Genomic DNA, 11239 nt, shown 5'->3' with positions numbered 1-11239 from the left:
CTGAAAACCTGAAAAGCCAACACACCTCATGGAGGGTGGTGTGATAGTAAAAGCTTGGACACTGGAATGAGACCTGGGTTTGAATCCTTGGTCAAGGACATTGATCTTTGGCAGCTTTGTTCCATTTATAAATTAGTAGGGACCCTACAAGTCTGTAATAACAATTAATTCAGTGGGCTCTGGTATCTTCCCAGCTGTTATTTTCAACTTACCTGGTAACTGGAGAATGAGGACCGGATCCTAGGCTTAACAGTGAGTTGGTTCTCAAAAGGTCTGGCTCTATGGTGTGCAGGGAGTTTATGTCTTACTACCATCTCCATTATTGATGCACACCTCAGGGGGTCTGTGGCATGGACAGGTAGTGATCAGGACAGCAGCATAAAGATGAACTGTGGGTTTATCAGCACTAATACCTTATTTATACAGCCCTGCTTAAGAACAGCTCTCTGTGATAATAGTACTCATTAGTTTATTCACTGAATGGGCTGAGGACCTACTGTGCATCAGGCATTATTCTATGAGTGAAACAAAGTTCTTGACATTAGGGAACTCACTTCTTACTGGGATGTTAGATAAAATAAATGAATATACATTATGTCTGAGAGCAGTAGTCACTGTAGAGAAAAATGAAGTGGGGTAAAGGGGTGGGGATATTGAAATGGAGGTGTGAGTTGCTGCTTCACCTGGGTACTTAGGAAAGGCATCCCTAGTTAGAGGATATTTGAGGGAAGCATGAAGGAGGTCAGCATGCAAATGTCTGAGGGGTTAGCACTTCAAGCAGAGGATAGTGCCAGGCCCTGAAGTGGCAAGGGTGGGGAGGCACAGTTTCAAGAAGGATGGTGTGTAGGAAGCAGAGAGAGCTGGTGTGAGGCAAGTATCAGTGGGTGGGTAAAAGGACAGGTCATTCATTGTGAGAAGTTTGGCTTCTCTGAGTGGGATGGGAGCACTGCAATGTTTTGAGACTATAAAGTCAAGAAATGCATTATTAGGCTTATAACTTTCAGAAGAGAGAGGATGGTAGTTTGGATCAGGATGATTGAAATGGAGATGGTAAAAAGTGATAAGATATATCTAGGATATAATTTGGAGATAAAAGTTGGTGGGTTGGATGTAAATGTGTGAGAGAAACAACAGTTAAGAATGGCCCCATGGTTTCTGGTATGAGTGTTAAGAGTCATTGTGTTGATGTTTCTGAGTAGGAACAAAGATGGAAAGTGGAAGTTTGTGCAAGTTTGGTTTTGGACATGTAGGACAAGTTGTCTCTAAAGAGGGCTGTTGACAAATACCATATAATCTCACCTTTAACTGAAACCTAATCAACAAAACAAACAAGCAAGCAAAATATAACCAGAGACGTTGAAATTAAGAACAATCTGGACTTCCAGCCAAGATGGAGGCGTAGGTGGAAACACTGTGCCTCCTTGCACATCGAAGTTTAAAAACAACAAAGTATTAGTAACAAAAACGCAATCAAACACAGAAAATTGAACTATATGGCAGTCCAACAACAATGAACCATTCAGCCAGACCAGTAAGAGGGGCAGAGCCAGGGACTGGCAGAGTTGGGTTGCGTGGGAAAATTCGGCCAGACAGAACCATGGACCCAGGCTCATGGGTGACAGTTGGCAGATCCCAGGTGTGGGGTTGCAATGGGCAGACCCAGTGAGGGTGCAAGGCGGCAGGCTGACCGCGGTCACACATTCGCATGCAGATAAACCAGGCAAAGGAGCGAGCAGTGAGACAGAGCGAGCAGTGAGAGGAACCGCACAGGCCCCAGGGGTGGGAAGCAGCAGAGGGGACCACCATCGCTCCTCTTTGACCCCGCCCCCACATACAGCATCACAACCCAGCCACCTGGGTTGCCCTGCCCTGGTGAACACCTAAGGCTCCACACCTCATATGTAACAAGCACAAACAGACTAAAACATTATGGCTCAAGAAGAAGAAAAGCTCAAAGCCCCAGAGCCAATACTTCTAAGCGACCAAGAGATAGCCAACCTATCAGATGCACAGTTCAAAATACTGGTGACCAGGATGCTCACAGAACTGGTTGATTTTAGTCACAAATTAGAGGAACAAATGAAGGCTAAACTAATTGAAATGAAGGGAAATGCACAGGGAACCAATAGTGATGGAAAGGAAACTGGGACTCAAATCAAGGGAGTGAACCAGAAGGAAGAAAGAAACAACCAAACAGAAAAGAATGAAGAAACAAGAATTTTAAAAAATGAGGAGAGGCTTAGGAACCTCCAGGACATCTTTAAACATTCCAACATCTGAATTATAGGGGTACCAGGAGGGGAAGATGAAGAGCCACAAATGGAAAACTTATTTGAACAAATAATAAAGGAGAACTTCTCCAATCTGGCAAATGATATAGACTTCCAGGAAATCCAGGAAGCTCAGAGAGTCCCAAAGAAGTTGGACCCAAGAAGGAACACACCAAGGCACATCATAATTACATTAGCCAAGATTAAAATGAAGGAGAGAATCCTAGAAGCAGCAAGAGAAAAGGAGACTGTTACCTACAAAGGAGTTCCCATCAGACTGTCGGCTGATTTCTCAAAAGAAGGCTTACAGGCAAGAAGGGGCTGGAAAGAAGTATTCCAAGTCATGAAATCCAAAGACCTACAACCAAGATTGCTCTATCCAGTAAAGCTTTCATTTAGAATGGAAGGGCAGATAAAGTGCTTCCCAGATAAGGTCAAGTTCAAGGAGTTCATTATCACCAAGCCCTTATTCTATGAAATGTTAAAGGGACTTATCTAAGAAAAAGAAGATAAAAATATGAACAGTGAAAGGACAGCAAACTCACAGTTATTAACAACCACACCTAAAACAAAAGCAAACTAAATGGACAGCTAGATCAGGAGTGGAACCATAGAAATGAAGGTCACGTGGAGGGTTAGCAACAGGGGAGTGGGAGGAGGAGGAGAGGGGAGAAGGTACAGAGAATAAGTAGCATAGGCGGTAGGTAAAAAGTAGATGGGGGGAGGGCAAGAATAGTATGGGAAATATAGAATCTAGAGAACTTGAGACACATGGACATAAACTAAAGGGGGGAATGGTGGGGGAGGGGGTGTGCAGAATGAAGGGGGAAATAGGACAATTAATGGCATAATCAATAAAATATATTTAAAAATAAAAATAAATAAAACTGTAAACAAAAAAAGAACAATTTGACAGTAACTGTGGAGGGGGGTAGGAGGGGATAATGGGGAGAAGGCAGAAAGGGTTTTCAGAAAGAATTATAAAGGACACATGAACAAAACCAAGATGGGAGTGGAAGCAAGGGAGGGAGGTGGGTTTGGCTAGAATGGGGGGACTGGTGGGGGGGTAAATGCAAACAACTGTAATTGAACAACAGTAAAATAATTTAAGAAATAAATAAAGGGTGCTGTGAGCTCTCTGAATGCCAAAGACACATTAGCAAATATCTTGTTGGGTTTTTGAGGAAGGAATCAGGGCTTAGAGTGGGGAAAAAAAGCTGGAGTCATTTTGCCAACATTTCTGAACCTTCATAAATTTTATCACCAATCTTCTTTCCAAAGTCTAGAGAGTTTTATCATGAGCACCCACCATTTTGGCCACTAACAGGCAAAGTACAGTAGTAACCTGGGCAGGGGGAGGTAAAGGAGCTTGTGGAAAAAGACTTCAGAACCTGGAGTAACTGCTCAAACTGTGTTTGGGTATGAGATTTCCGAGGGAGCCAAGAAAGTGAGGTCATGGATTTCAGGTGACCAGAAAGAAAGGAGTGATGTCATCTTTCACAGCAGCTTTAAGCATTAGAAAGAAGAGAAGCAATGAGCTAGTGATTTTAGGGCTGATTATTAATGTTTAAAGTGGGAGTTATAATAAGCCTTTTTGTCATGTTTGTTTCCAGATTGGTGTATTACCCTGAAATTTGGGCCATTTCTGAACTTTCTTCTAGTTGGTTTTCAGCTGCTTACATGTGAATATAATAAAAAAATAAACAAAATGATAGCAGGCTGAAGGCAAACTCATCAGAGCAGATTTGTTGTCAAAAAAGAGAAGAAGCATCATGTTATCAGAGAATTGCTTGGAAAGGCAAGGTACAGACATATGTAGTTTTGCAAGATAGTGTTTTCAGTATTAGCCCAAGAGGTTCTGTTAGGGGGTAAGATGCTTCCTGGCTCATTGGACTTTTCAGTTCCATTTTCTCATGAACATGTCAGTAGCATCAACTTTGGTGAAGGATGCTGAGATCTTAAAAATAATTATTGTCCTGCCTTGATGAAAGTGTTTTAGAAACAAACATACAAATGTACACAGTAGCTGACAGTCCTCTATCCTTATGGTGATGGTAGTGGTAGCTTAGTTTGCATGAGAGATCAGTGGGTGTTGGAGAAATGTCTTCTCACTGAAGAATGGGACTGAAAATGTAAAGCCTGATGAGCAGAAATGTGCTGTCTGCCTGAAGCACTGGCTCCTGAACCAAGGTGTAGAAAGCATGTTTGAAAGCCAACTTTTTGAAAACAGAAATCCAGATTATTTTCTAGGTCATTAAAACCCTCACTGTAACTCTGTGACTCATGTTACTGCCATGCTCTGATGGCAAATTTTTACTCCTGAATTAGAGAAGAGGGGGAGATGGATAGTGGGGGATTATAGGGGAGGGGCCACCAAAAAATACATATGAAGGACAAATGGACAAAGCTGTGGGGGGTGGGTTTAAGGATGGGAAACAAGGATGGGAGGGGTTGGGGGCCATGGTGGGATGAAAATAGAGACAACTGTACTTGAACAACAATCAAAAAATAAAATAAATAAAATAAAATGTAAAATATTTCTAAAAGTTAAAAAATTAATCATTCATTTAAAATGAATAATAAACCTATAGCATTCTAACATTTAAAAAAAACGCTGAATGCAATGTAGAAGAACCATGTTACTGGATGTCAGCTTTGAGTGAGTACAGATTTTTGTTGTCTGAAGAGAGTCATCTGTAGATAGTTGAGATTTGAGAGTGTGATTGCAAATGTATGGATGGATTTCTTTTAAAATTTACACATACATACTCAAGGACATGTTGGATGTAGGTTCTTGTAGGCTGTGGTCTCTCTGAGGAGAACTTGGTGGCAGTCACTGGTTCCTTATGAGATGATGCAGTAGTCAGTGGACAGGGCTGTGGGTCACCATCAACCTTGTTTCTGTTCTTTAACATCTGAGTCTGTTCATGTGTGTTCCTGTGTGCACTTGGAGGAAACTTTATGATGAAAAGGAAGAGAATGTGAAAATCAGTATGCAATCTGTGTCAGGATCATTTTTATTTACAGTGGCGACGTGCTCCTGATGTATTCCTGTGTCTGAATAATATGGAAACAGTGAGTCACGCAGTCAAAAGAATTCCACCAGTGGAGTGGAGTGTGTTGGATTTATAGGAAAGAGACTTCATAAGATTTTCCTATATGCCTTTAAAGAAAGAATCTGCCTATAAACTCAGAAAGGTATAGCTCTCCAGATGTTTTCAAACAATTGGTTATGTATTAAAAATGTAAGCTACTGTTTTGGTCTTTGAAATGGGAAATAAATGACTTCTGATTGTTTCTGAAGCCACAACAGGACTGACACATGTTTTCAATGACCATGGTCTAGCAGGCATTATGTTCTAACTATAAATTGTTTGTTACAAGTTGAAACAAGTCATCTGACAAAGGTGAAAATGAATCTGTGCTGTGTACCATTGTGCTCCCAGATTTTCAGGCTTACATTGCCACACTAAAGGCTAAAATTTCTAGTCTTGTCTCAAAGTCTAAAAAAAGTCCGATGAGCTGAGAACAAGCTGTGGAAAGAGTCTGATGAAGGAGACGTTGTGGACCACCCAGAGAGTGACACTGCTTGCATAAAAGGGTGTTAAATTGTGGGAGTATTGACCACAACCTTGGGCTTCGAACCAAGTGACTTGCCTTATGAAAACTAAAAAACAATCTTCTGCTCCAATAAATTTGGAACCTGTATAATTTGTTTGATTTGATTCAGCCTCTGTGCTCAGATATTTTCTGAACGTGTAACACAATTGTGTGGCTGGAGGATCTGGCCTAGAGAGTTCTGTCTGAAAAGTCTCATTTCTTCTTCTTATGTTTCAACAAGATTTGGAGAGTCACTCGTTATTTTTTCTCTTGTGTGTAAGACTAATTTCTTTGCTACCAGGCATGAATTCATAATCAGTAGTTGTCATGTTATATGGGTTAGCCCCAAGAAAAGCATTTTTCTTCTTTTTAATTTTTGGCTTTTACAACTCTCAAAATGGACCTCGAAATTTCCTAATGTTCTAGACAAATCAACAAACTGTAATTATTTTTTAATTATTACATAAATTTCCAGAACATTTTCCAGTCTGTTTTAGATGGTCAGCTAAATAATTTTTATTTCTGTTTATTATTTGATAAAAGTGTAAATATATAACTTAAATTAAAAAACAGCAATACTGGAAAATACTATTATCTATCCATCATCTTTATTCATAAGTAGAGGACATATATATTAGTAAGATTTAAGGGCAAATGAAATAAGTGGTTTCTTGGTTGATTAGCTATAAAATTCATAAAGGCTAGGGAAAATTAGAATCAAATTTTAAGGGATTATTTCATTTTTCCAATTACATAAAAATTCAAAACAGACCCATCTACTTTGTGGATTTGATTTTCATATGGTTGTGAATTGGTTAGTGTTTTGAAGTGAAGGCTCAGGAAACCTTGAAGCAATCTGATGAGATTTCCTGACCAGGATACACCCTAGGCTGCTTACTTCCAGGCCCTTATGGCATTTCCATTAAAGACACAGATTGTCTGCAAGAAATGACTTTACCATGAGGGCTTGTTGCTGAGCTATGTGCTGGGCTGGTGGCTGGGCAAGTGCTGGGTCCCTTGCAGGTGCCTGTGGGTTTCCCATAAGGGCCATATTAGGACAAGTAAGTGTGGATGTGTGGAGTGATGGGGCAGGAGCACTTACTCTGTGTACGGAAGCACACACACATGTGCACTCACACACTGCACACATCACATGTGTGCACAGCACACCACACATGCAAGGACACCGATGGCACATGTGCACATACAACACACACCACACACGTGCACACACAAACAGAAAACCTCATGCATACACATTACACACATATGAACACATGACCACAGGCTGCATATGTGTACACATCTACATAATGTGCACAGCACCACATGCATATACACATGTGGGCACACACCTGCATTGTTTCTTGTATCATCTACCAGTCTGCAACACTGGAATTTTTTTGTTACGTTTTTCAAAAATGCCCTATAGAGTCTGGGTCCTTGTTCATGACAATGGTTTTAATACCGCCCCACCCCAAGCAGGGCAGAGTGTCTTTTGAGCCCTATGGATAGTTGTTTGATTTTTGATTAATAGAGAAATTACTGGTGTTGCTAAAACTAAGATGTTTGCAAGCACAGTAGGTATAGGACAGGCGGGTCAGCTCCAGACTCTTATCTGTATGAGTAAGCTTGTGACCTCATAGAATTACCTGAGCCTGATTTTACCCTAGTCCCCTTTCTTTTTCATCAACCTGTTAAGCCTTGGATATTTATTAGCTTCATCTACACATTTATTCTTCTTCCTTCTTATATTCATATCTTTTCTGTTTTGTGTTTGGCTGATAACATTTTAGCATTATTTCTTTTCAGTAGAAAACAGTTTGTAGTGGGAGGAGCCTTTGTACTGCTGTTTTTTCTTGGCCTGCCCTACTCCAGGTGGCCTATTTGTGGAAATAGGATGGGCACATGACTCACCTGCATCTTCTGCAATTGGCAGAGAGCATGGAGATATGTCTCAGGAATCCAGATCTCTACAGTCTGCTGGTTCTGAGGTGACATCAGGAACCATGGGTACCTGATCCTCAGAACCTGCCTGAGGAGAATAGAGGTGTGGTTAGAGAATGAGCCTGAGAGAGAGTACGGGAGGTGGGCATTGATAGGGTCAATTGTTCCTGCCCTTGAGTGAGTGGCTGGAACACTTCTCCTCACAGACATTTCTCCATTGCTGTAATTTGGCTCACCCCAAGCACATGTGAGTGACATGCATCCTCATAAAGCTTTAGCAATTGGTTGGTGTGATATGAATATTCTGCCTCATATGGCTGAACCTCTTGAAGGTTTGGTCCAGATCATCTAATCACAGGAAATTAGTAGGGATGCCATGATTAGCTTTAAGGAAGAGAAGGCTCCTGGGGTGTATGGCTTGGGGCAGGAATCTCTGCTTGGTCCCCTCCCCTTTCTCATTAATGTCACTCAACACTGGCTTTCCACGTGGCAAAACTGAGAGCTGAGTAAAGTGGAAAAAGCACAGATTCAGGGTCTTACTTCAATGTGGAGAAAGTGGAAGCCACCCTTCACAGTCCATAAAAATCCCTATACGTAGGCTCATTTATTGGAGAACATCTTATAATAGTTTTAAAATTGTGAAGGTCAGGAATTCCCAGATGTTTTGTTCTGAGGGACCACAGGGTGTCTAGTCTGAGGACTGCTGATAGCATGGGGTATGCAGGGACTGGTGGATGAGAAGTATGAATGTCTGTGCTGGGTATAGAGGCTGCAGGCAAGGTGAGTGGATCAAGGTGGTGAGTGAGCTACCTGTACAGCACTTCTGGAAAACTAGAGGAGGGAACATGTTCCCTGGTGATGGAACATCAAGGTTATGAGCAGCTTCTGGTTATGGAGTTGGGACTGGGTCATCAGGGAGAAAACTGGACACAAGACAGTAGCTATCACTTTCTTAAGAATGTGCTTGTGGCAGGGCTAGACCAGTACTGTGAGTCTCAACTCCACTGCATCCACTCCACGGCTTCTGAGATTGTACAAGATGGAGGGCATGAAAGGGATCATGGCACTTCTGACTTCTTTGTGCAGTGGCCTCTGTGTTGAAATCAACAGTATGATCAGCTGGGATCAGGGATGTAAGGGTGATGATTTGGTGTCATCCCCATACACAGGGAGGCTGGATGTCTGATGTTAATCTAGGAGTGAGTGCTTCTTATCAGTGGTTAGGATCTAACCATCCAAACCTATGAGTTGCCCAACCACCCCACTCCCAACACCCTCCCATTCTCTCTTCCATTGTTCTCACCATTTCCAGACTGTTCTTTTCCAATTTCTTTCTTTTCGTTTTATTTTATCTCTTAAAAAATTCTCACCTGAGGATAGATATGTTTATTGACCTTAGAGAGGAAAATAGAGAGCGTCCAAGAGAGAGGGAGAGGAAAGAGAGAAACTGATTGCCTCCCATATGTGCACTGACTGGGCATCAAATCTGCAAAGTTTTGGTGTATGGGATGACTATTCAATAAACTGAGCCACCTAGCTAGGGGTTATTTTATCTTTTTAATTGCCCAGCCCTCCAAACCACCCTGGCACAGCACGTTATAGCAGATCAGAACAAGGAAGTAACATTCTTTGCTGTGAAGCTAAGAACAAAGGCTGCATCCTGAGTGCTGTGCATTCTCTCTCAAAGTGGCAACTGGCACTCAAAGTGAAATCTAGGGAATGTTTTTGAGGGCAGAAATGGAAGACATTTGATCATAAGCCTCATATAGCTAGTGAGGAAAATGGGTGTAAGCTGAAAGCTGCCTGCATTTTCTGGGCACTCTGGTTTTCACAAAACCCAGTTGGTGTGAACAAGGGAGGGAGAAGCATGATGAATATAGCGAGCATCTCTTTGATACACTGGGACTTTCACTAGGTTTGTGACACCCACGCAGGTGCTCATTTATAGGGTTTCATGAGACTAACTGTTGAGGCTTTGGGCCAATACAAGTGGTTATGAAAAAACTCCAGAAACATAGTTGGGGTGGAATTGGCTGGCTGTGACCCAGCAAGAGGTGCCAGGAGGCTCTGAGCAGAGGTTATGGGGTCCTGAACATTTTGAATTTGTGTTGTGATTTTCACAGCAGCCTGGAAGTGCGGTAGAAGATGCCAGTTGTGTGTTTTCACAGGAAACAAAGAGCTGGTCAAATGAAAGTTGGCTGGGACAGGAGGGGGGCCCTGGCAAGATCTGAAGTGTTGACCATGTGCTAGAAAAGCAGTCACTAGGGAACTTGATGTTGGGAGTAACCCTGAGGCTCATGATGATTCTGAGAAACCAAAACTTTAGGAAAATCAAAAGCTGACATAGGTTTTTCACATCAAATTGTGCAGTTGTTTCTGGTGCCAGTAAAGCTAATATTTATCCAATGATGCCTTTTCAGTGAACAAGTGTCTATTCTTCAATGTTCCTAGAATCAAAAGCTGAAGAACTTGTGAGATTCATTGAGGCTGAAGGTTAACTTATTTTCTCAGCTCGGAATAGGGATCAGCAGTGCTATCTCAAAGGAGCCAGATAATAAAATAAGATGTTCAATCAGCTCCCTTTACTCCTTTCACTACTTCTTGTAGGATCTCGAGATTGTGGAACTTCTGGACCTGTTGTGGGCACTTAATCACTGACAGTCTCTCCCTGCTTCTCTACTGCTTTGGGTGGTCCCATGCCCAGACTGTTATATGGGGACTGTGACTTGCAGGGTCCACCATGGAGCCAGAGCAGATGCTGGAGGGGCAGATGCAGATTTCACAAAATACTCGCTCTGAGTACAGTCTCACAGATAACATCAAGAGGATAGTGGAAAATGAGATTAATGCAGAAAAGTGATCAAAACAGAAAGCGAATCTCCAGTCTTTGCTAACTGGAGCAGACTGTTGTGACTATCTTATTACAGAGACTTGTGGTGCTTGCAAAGGAAAGACCACCAAATCCCATTGAATTTCCAGCATCATATCTTTAAAAAAACCAAGGCAGAGGTTGAAGATCAAAACTGACTTGCTGGGAAGAACAGAAAAATTTAACTTCTACTATAGATTTACATGATTACAAGGCAATTTTAATTGCCATGATTCCATCCTCAATCTCCCAACCATTTTGAAAGTATGAGAACCTTCAGGACAACAGTTTGTTACTGGAGTTGCAGAAGAAAACATTTCCCTTATTTTGACTTAATCACCATACTTATTTAATGAGTGTATTATGTGCATTTTTCTCAAATTGTCTTTGCATTTGTTTTTAAAATGACCTTAAAATAAATTGTTAAATATCAAACAAAAATAAGGTGTCCACTTTAGGAAGAACAGGAAGAACTTTGCCTCTGATTCTCTTATTCCTGACAATCACCAAGGACACAGGAAAACACCTCATCCCTAATGCCTGCTGGGCAGAG

The 11239-nt window shown here is 41.6% G+C and overlaps 1 pseudogene; it reads left to right on the top strand.

Annotated features, from left to right (window-relative positions):
* The first annotated feature begins 10542 nt into the window (after window positions 1-10542).
* On the top strand, window positions 10543-10820 carry LOC118980564 (protein dpy-30 homolog; annotated as a pseudogene).
* Window positions 10821-11239: the final 419 nt, after the last annotated feature.

This window comes from Sturnira hondurensis, unplaced genomic scaffold, assembly GCF_014824575.4.
Source record: "Sturnira hondurensis isolate 20B ecotype Veracruz unplaced genomic scaffold, ASM1482457v3 Scaffold0022910, whole genome shotgun sequence".
NCBI classification, from domain to species: Eukaryota; Metazoa; Chordata; class Mammalia; order Chiroptera; family Phyllostomidae; genus Sturnira; species Sturnira hondurensis.
This window is presented reverse-complemented; position numbering and strand designations above follow the sequence as displayed.